The sequence below is a fragment of the Sarcophilus harrisii genome, chromosome 2, assembly GCF_902635505.1.
Source record: "Sarcophilus harrisii chromosome 2, mSarHar1.11, whole genome shotgun sequence".
In the NCBI taxonomy this organism is placed as follows: domain Eukaryota; kingdom Metazoa; phylum Chordata; class Mammalia; order Dasyuromorphia; family Dasyuridae; genus Sarcophilus; species Sarcophilus harrisii.
This window is the reverse complement of record NC_045427.1, coordinates 443915655-443924749: the sequence shown is the minus strand read 5'-3', so window position 1 is coordinate 443924749 and position 9095 is coordinate 443915655. Positions and strand designations below refer to the sequence as shown.

General features: G+C 37.7%; 1 long non-coding RNA gene across 1 annotated transcript in view; it reads right to left on the bottom strand.

The window, feature by feature from the left end:
- Positions 1–1028: 1028 nt before the first annotated feature.
- LOC116421734 overlaps positions 1029–9095 on the bottom strand; it is a 51662-nt gene continuing 43595 nt past the window's right edge. The window contains exon 4 of the long non-coding RNA XR_004232235.1: positions 1029–1859. This is a non-coding gene — a long non-coding RNA (uncharacterized LOC116421734). The remainder of the gene's footprint in view (positions 1860–9095) is intronic.

Below are 9095 nucleotides of genomic sequence, written 5' to 3'. Positions count from 1 at the left end.
ATGTGTATTAAAATGTGCTTTTATATGTATGTATTTACAAATGCATATGTGGAGGATCTTTTTCTTTTTTTTTGTGAAACAGATACATGTACTTTTGTGACCATATTTGAAGATGTGTGTTTCTGATTCCCATCAATGGATTTATTCATTCTCAACCAGCAGAGGAAAAAACAGTCCATTCTAAACACAGTGCCTGGCACATAGTAGGCACTTAATAAATGTTTATTGATATATTGATGGATTTCCTAGACCATTCCTAGACCAGGGGATAACACCAGTGTCCCTATGCTTCACTCCAGCCCCTTTCCTTTCTATCTCCCATAGAAAATTTCAGGACTGCTACTGGAAGTTTGTACATGAGGCTATACTTTATAAAAATCAAAGCAAATCAGTCACTGATGAAACCAGAATGTATTTTTGACTTTGAAGGATGATTCTATTTCTGTAGGCAGCTGTCCATGGAGCTATGTCGTGACCTTATGACATGCTTTTATTTTTTAGATGGAACATTCACTGTATAAAATTCCATAACACCCCAAGTAGAAAGGAATGCATTTGAATCAAGAATGATTTCTGAGCCAGGATCATCTAGTCAACCAAAATGGAGAAGAGATGATCACATCCATAAGTCTTTCCAGGAAATGCAGTAGGCTCTCAAGAGTTATTATGATAGTGCAGGGAAAAACATGCAATGGGAGAAAGCTGAGTTCAAATCCCATTCTCTAACATTGCTATGTAACCACAGGCAAGTCACTTAAACTCAATTTCTTCTTCTATGAAATAGGCACAACAATAAATATTTGCACTACCTACTTCACTTGGCTTTCTTAAAGAAAAGTGCTTTGGCAACCTTAAAGTACTGTAGATACTGCTGAATTAATCAAGCAGTTATTTGGGGACTCTAAATATGAGTCTTCCATCTGATTTTCCTAGATTCATCACAGTGGGTTTTTTTTCTTTTTTTTTTCCATAGTGATTTTTAATTAATCAGAAAGTATTTATTAAGTGCCTATTGTGTGTAATTTCATTATATTTCATTATATGCTAATATGTAAATATTAAAATAGATCTTCATTATTCGTCATTTCTTGCTAATTTCATTATATGCTAATATGTAAATATTAAAATAGATCTTCAAGGGCAAACAGAGTGCCTTTCTATCTGTAACATTCTAGGACACTATGGATCTATGTGCTTATTTCTTTTCTATTTTTATGATTGCCCCAAAGCCCAAAAGAGTAGAGTCCAAAAGAAAGCCTTCTCTAACCCTAACCCTAACCCTAACCCTACAGCCTAAGTCCAGAGCAAGATTTTGAGAGGGCCATGTCAGCCCTCCCAATATTCATGCTCCTGGCAGATTCATTCAACAAAAATGTATTCAGTGCCTAGCCTGTTCTATACAAATTCGGAATCCTGAGATGATTACAACATGCTTCCAGATCTCCTAGTAACAAGGATAAGGCGTAGATGCAAATAACTTCAACAGAAAGTAGGCTGTAATGTGTGCATAGAAAAGATACAAACTAAAGACTACAAATATTCAGAAGAAAGAGAAAGAAGTTCTGAGTGAACTGGAGGGAAGGAGTGATGAATAAAGCTCAAAAAAGCTTTCTTAAGGGAGATAATGAGCCTTGAAGGATAGGTTAAAGTTCAAGAACTAGAGGTGAGAGAAGGGATTCTAGGTATGGAAAATGACAGTAGCAAAGGTGTAACCTCCTTCCCCCCAAAAAAGATGTGTTTGGAGACAAACTGGACATTTCCAAATTATCCAACAATGAAACAACTTACTATGTAAGGTAATAACTTCTGGGAGTATCCAGGTAGCCACTTGATTGTCAGGGGTGCTACAAAGGCAATGCCTGCAATGAATATGAGGATAGATTGATGAGAGAGCAGAATGTAATAATGGAAAGGGCCTTGGATTTAGAATCAAATACCATGGATCCAAATCCCCATTCTTCTGTTTATTAATAGTATGACTTTTTGTAAGTCACGAATTCTTAGCCTCAGTTTTTCTACTTGTAAAATGAGTAGATTGGACTCAATTACTTCTATGATGTCTTCCAGCTCTAAATCTATGATTATCTGATTTCTGAGGGCCATTTCAACTCTGAGAAGGATCTCAAATCTAGTCCCCCCCCACTACATACAAAGGTTTCTCACAGAATGTAGACCATGAGATGAGCCCCTTTTCAATCATCCTAAATAAATGCCTCACCTTACATAGAAGAAACACTTGATTATCAGGCAGCTCACCATAGCCACAATGGCAACTTAATCTCTTTATAAACCACATCCTGTTTTTGGTTTACTAAGTTTATGAGGAGGGGGAGAGTGGGAGGAAATTTACCAGAGGAAACAGTTTAATTTTGGAAAGTACCAAAAACTCATGTTGAATTTCTCAACATAATTTGGGGGGTCCATAAAATAGAGGGGGGTAAAACAGAGAGCATCAAACCATTCAAAGGAGGCATGGTTTATAGAATAAAAACTGATCGCCAGAACCTAAGTTTGATTCAGCAGAGACAGTGAAACTCTTAGGATGTCCTTCTATAGACATGTGATTCACATGTCTATAGAGTATTAACATTTGCAAAGGTCTTCCCCTCATAATAATCCTATGAAGTGTGTAACATAGGCAGCTATCATTATTCCCATTCTACAGATTAGGAGCTGAAGTTATTTGCACAGAATCCCCTAGTAAAAAAGATTCAGAACCAAAACTTGAATTCAGATCTTCTGATTATAAGAATCTTGACTAAAGGTCTCTTTGCACTCTACCACCGACTGCCAGTATAGGAGAGCATATGACATTGCAAAGACCAACCCCCTTGGATTGGCATAAAATGTAAGGATCTAAAGACTGAAGAACCAAAGCAATTGAGGAAGATATAAGTTTGGTTTCCAAACCCTAACATTTTTAGGGATCCTAAAAGGGTCCAAACAGATTTATAACATGTTATGTTATATTTACAAAAATAACTTATTTTAACAAGCAGGACCATAGAGAAAAAGGAATAGTTAATCAAAAAAATTAATTTCTATGGTTAGAATTTTAGATATTGGTAGGATGAATATTTTGATTTGGCAACTTTCTATGTACCCCTTATATCCTGCCACTGAATAATAATCTACTTCAATTCTTATTAGAATGTAATGCTCTTACCACCTCATACCTCTCAGATTGGCTAAAATGACAGTAAAAGATCATGATAAATGTTGAAGGGGATATGAGAAAACTAGGACACTAATACATTGTTGGAGTTGTGAACTGATCCAACCATTCTCAAGAGCAATTTGGAACTATGTCCAAAGAGTTATCAAACTGCATATCCTTTGAACCAGCAGTGTCTCTACTGGGTCTGTATCCCAAAGAGATGTTAAAAAAAGGGGAAAAGACCCACATGTGCAAAAATGTTTGTGGCAGCCCTTTTTATAGTGGTAAGGAATTGGAAACTGAGTGGATGTCCATCATCCTCATTCTCTGTCCATCAGTTGGAGAATGGTTGAATAAGTTATGGTATATGAATGTTATGGAATATTATTGTTTTATAAGAAATGACGAGCAGGCTGATTTCAGAAAAGCCTGGAAAGACTTACTTGAATTGATGCTGAGTGAAGTGAGCAGAATCAAGAGAATATTGTATACAGCAACAAGATTATGTGATCAACTGTAATGGACTTAGCTCTTTTTGACAATGAAGTGATTCAAAGCAATTCCAATAGATTTGGAAAGAGCCATCCACATGTAAAGAGAGAATTATGGAGACTGAATATGGATCAAAGCATAGTATTTTCATCTTTTGTTGTTGTTGACTAATTGACTGATTTATAGTACATGAGTATTAGGCTAGAATCGGGGATTTTGAAGTTTGTGAATTTATTCTTTTAAAAAATATTCAACATAATTAGTAGACTACGTTGGCTAAAATACAGAATGTTTGATTGGGGAGTAAAATGAAATTCACTGAAATATAGTCAAGAGGATCCAGATTGTTCAAGGATTTAGAAGCCAGTCTGAAGATTTTGAATTCCATTTAGAAGAAATCTTGGGGGCTTGAGAAGAGCCACTTAAAGTTTCTGGGGAGAGAGAACCATGGTCAGTCTTGTATCATTTTCATTTATGGTTGTCTGGAGGATCATTTGAAAAAAGATGATTTTCCAACTATTAAATTATGTGTTCTAACATTCTGTGTTCTAAGGTTCCTTCTAATTTGAACATTCAATGTTTTAATATTCTATGTACTTATGTCCATTTCTAGGTCTAACATTCTATGATTTTGTGATCTTGACATTCTGTAAATGGGCTATTTATAGTTGTATCTTAAAAGTCATTCAGTAGTGAATATTAGCAAGTTTGTTTCTGGAAAAAAAAGGACAGGAGGAAGAAAGGGAGGGAAGGAAGAGAAAGAGAGAAAAGAAAGAAAAAGAAGGAAGGAAAAATAAAGAAGAGGAAAGAAGTAAAAAGAGAAAGGTAAAGAAAGGAAAAGTGAGAAATGTAGAAAGAAAGAAAAAAGGAAAAATGGAAAGGAAGGCAGAAATAAGGAATAAGGAAAGAGTGGAAGACAGGAAGAAAGAAAGAAAGACACAAAGGGAGGAATGAAGAAAGAAAGAAAGAAAGAGAAAAAGAAAAGGAAAGAACAAAAGAAAAAGAAAGAGAAAGAAAAAAGAAGAAAGGAAGGAAGAAAGGGAAAAAGAAGGAAAGAAGGAAGAAAGGAAGATACAAAGAAAGAGAGAGAAAGAAAGAAAGAAAGAAAGAAAGAATGGGAAAGAGAGGGAAAAAAAGTGTGATCAATTGGCAATCTGTTTATGTTCTGGGAAAGATACACCATCCAGACCCCTGTAAACAGTTTTTATTTGATTTGGTTTGATGAATGTTTTTCATCTCTATTGGATGCTGAAAGAACCCAGGACTTTTGGAATACCAATTGGATTCTCTCAGAGCTATTTTCTTCCCTGTTCCTATGAGAAATGGAAATGGTCAAGGTATTTTGGTGGCCCTCCAACATCTATTGCCTTGCACACTAATGAGAAATGAAGACATCATTATAGTTCCAGAAAGATGTGTTTGTTTGTTTCTAGTTTCCAAAAGAAACATGGAATAGAGATCATTTATCCTGGCTTTTTCTTTTCTTTTTTAACAAAGCAGACAACATTCCCAATTAAATGATAGGTCTCAGAGGGAAATACAATTGTATTCCTTAACCCAATGATTCCCAGATCTGATGAATCCATATCCTCAATCTACTCCCATGATTTCAACAAGCTATATAAAATTCTCCAAAATCCCCATCTCTCTCTCTCTCTCTCTCTCTCTCTCTCTCTCTCTCTCTCTCTATATATATATATATATATCATATTATTTATATTTCTTTTTAAAAGCCTCCACAATAGTCTTCCCCCAGGGACTGAGAGATGTGTTGGACCCCTGAATTCAAAGGATTATAGAGTTACAATTGGAAGTTATCTTAGAGGTCTTCAAGTTCTCTACTCACTTAGTTATAATCTCTCTCCCCACTTACATAGTACTTGTGTTTGTATGGTAAGTAAAGTATTGAACTTGGAGACAGGAAGACCTAAATTCAAATTCTGTTTCAAGTATTTACTATCTCTTTAACAGCCTCTCACTAGGCCACTGTTTTCTCATTCAGAGATAAGAGAACCTCTTACTTAGGGTTGTTGTGAAATGAGATTACATATGTAAAATGCTTTGCAAATCTCAAATGTTAAGTCAATGCTAGACCATTTTTAAGATCTGCAAATACTTTATATATATTATCTCAAAGGCTATGCATGAAGAGCTCTAGGTGGGCTAGCTCAAGGAAAGGCTTCATAAACTGTCCTCCAAGCTCAGCCTTGTATTAAGGAACTGAAATCAAGCTGAATTTATTTAGCCACACTGTCACCATGACCATCTATTAAAGGTTGAGGGAGGGAATGGGGTAAGAGGTACCCATCTGCCTAGCCAATAGGAAGATTCACACCAATGGAACCAAATTTCCCTGGAAGTATTGAAAAATAACTTTGTGGGGAAAGATCGGGAACTGGAGTCTGATCATCCAGCTCAGCTAGTACATGGCCAGGTTTCTTCATTCATTCTTTAGATAATCAGTCATAAAAATGATTGGAATAAACTTCAGAATTCGTCATGACTAGAGGAAACAAAACAAACATTTGCTGGTACAATCTCAGCATGTTACAGATGAGGAAACTGAGGTCCAAAGAGGGAAAATAATTTTGCCCAAGATCACAGGCTTAATAAATGCCAGGACCTTAGCTAGAATCTAATTCTCTCCTGGCTCCTAATCTAGTGAGATCTTCACTACAGATCTCAGTCAAAAGGTTAGGTATTTAGCATTTATAAAGACCCTACCACAGTATTCTAGTCATTGCGCTGAGTAGGGGAAACACTGCCAGGGAAAAAGCAGAACCTGTTCTTTAAGAGCTCACAGTCTAATGCAGAATTCAGCAAGCTAACAAGCAAGTACAAACAAGACAGACACGGGATAAACTGGAGATCGATTTAGAAGGAAGTTACTAATAGATTAAGAAAGGCTTCTGGCCCACAGTGGAACTGTAGCGGAGACTTGAAGGAAGCCAGAAGCAATTCCATTCCGTGGGGGCACACACACAGCCGCAGCAGAGCATAAGGGGTATTTTTATGGGGGTCGCAGAGTTGCTATCAACTAATAGAGGCAACCCCTCCTCCACATCCCCCAGTGACTCCCGAGGGTCCCACCTGGCTCAGTCTCCCCTTTTTAAGGCCGCACTCTCCCGGAAGAGGGTAGGGGTATGGGGGAAGGGGAAGGTCCACCGGGGAATCCGCCAGGAACTGACCGGCAGATGGCTGAGAGATGCAAATGCTCCAGGTAAGCTCGATCCCAGCCCGGGCAAAGGGTTGGGAAAACAACTCCCTCCTTAGTGGTCTCAAGGCTACTTCACCACAGCTGCCCTTCACTTCTACCGCTCCGACTGAGCACGACTTCCCTTCACTTCCCCTCAACTTCCCTCTTACATATGGACTCTAGTGGTCGCGCCGAGAGGCTACACCTGGACCCATATTCTCCGGTTGAAGACTCCGCCTACACATCTGGATTTCTGCCTCACTTGATTTCCCTCGTCACTGAACATCTGGTCTCCTTTCGCCCACTGTCGAGCCTCTCTCCCCCTTCTAGATAATGTCTGAGTGACCTTAATCTTTGATCCTACGTCATTCTTGAGTCTGATCTCCGGAGCTACCCCACGGTCGATGTGGATTAGGGCAGTTTTTGACAGGTGGTCAGGACCTCCCAAACTGCCAAAAAAATGTAGAGTGAAATAAAACTAGTTGGTTTTTCTCATTGACTTTAAGAACACCCTGTTCACATGATCATAAATTTCCCTAATTAAAATATCCCCTTCCTACCCAACTCCCTCAGAATCTTATTTTTCAGATGAACAAATTTGACTTTTTTTTTTAAATGGAAGGCTGTAAGTTAACTGAGAGGGAAATCGAGGTGAGGAGGGGAGACAAATTTGGCCAAAATTCCAGAGCAAACTAGTGCCAGAGCTGAAACTGAACTCACAATTTTCTTACTACCAACTCAGTACTCTCTCCCCTGTGCAACAGGAGTCTCTCTTTGTTCATCACAGTTGTTACATTGTTAGAGGTTTTCCTTTATGATTTGATACATTTTATCACATATATTACTTAAATACAAAATGTCCCCAAAATCTTAGTGCAATTTAAGCTTTGATAGCCATGGGAGCATTGAAGCTTTAATGGCTTCAAACTTCACTAAGGACTCTGGGAATATCTTGTATGTGATTACATGTTTGCAGACTGCACTTTTCACACTCTCATTAATTAATAATTTGTCTTATTTGTTACATGGTCTTTTTTCATGTTTGCTGAATTGCTTTGTGTTTCAGACACGTCATTTGGCAAACCTTATTAAGGTTTTTAAACGTGTACCTTGTGTAAAGCTTCTGTGCTAGGTGGATAGAAAGATAAAATCTGACAACAATCTCTGGGAAATAGCAGGGCAGTTTAGAAGAATAGTCATCTTACTTTAGGAGGAGGCACTATAGACAGGCCTTGTTGTTGTTTAGTTGTTTTTCAGTTGTGTTTGATTCTTTGTGATCCCATTGCCAAAGATAATGGAGTAGTTTGCCATTTCCCTCAGCTCATTTTACAAATCAGGAAACTGAGGTAAACAGGATTCAGCAACTTGCTCAGGGTCACACAGCTAGTCAGTGCCTGAGGCTGGGTTTGTACAACTCTTTTTGTACAACTCTTCCTGATTCCAGACCCAGCGTTCCAAGTACTGTGCCATTTAGCTGCCCACAAGACTACTTTTGTATAAAATAGTAAGACCTGATTATAAGAGAACTAATAAAATTAAATTAGTACATCACCTCTGTTAAGCAGATTGAGAGAGGATGTTTCAACATAATCTATCACTTAAATTTTTAAATTGAACAAAGAATGCTAGATCAGTAAGGTGCTTTCTTTAGTACACAGAATTTTAGAACATGGAACATCAGTGAAGGAAGGCCCTGACTAAGAAGTAAGCACCTATTCAGAGCTCCTCCATCCAGTGGGCATAAATAGATCAGATTCTCTCTGGGAAAAATTGCCAGGTCAGACTGAAGACTATCAATAGATAGCTACACTAGACCAACATTTCTCAATATTGTCACCTACCTTTTCCCTAGATGGGTTGGATCAATGGACCTGGGTTACTCCATCTCAGAAGAGTTGCTGTGGATCCAGAGCAACCTAGGCCATCTCAAAACTATGTCTTTTTTAAACTAGAATGCGAAGGAAGAACTTCCTTCACCTTTGTGTAGATATTTTCCCTCCCCCACTTTGTGAAAAACATTCAAAAACAATATACTCACCCTCTAAGGTTTTTGTACATTTTTGATGGAAAAAAAATAAAGATTTTAATCCAGAAAGACAAAGAAACCAAAGAAGAAAGTGTTCCAGTCAAACTGGACAATTAGCTAGATCTTGAACTTGATATTCTATTTCCTGTGTGGTAAGAAGCCCTTCTCCAAGCCTAGAATATACTCCTGCTTCATCTTTGTCTTTCAGAATCTATCTTTCTTCA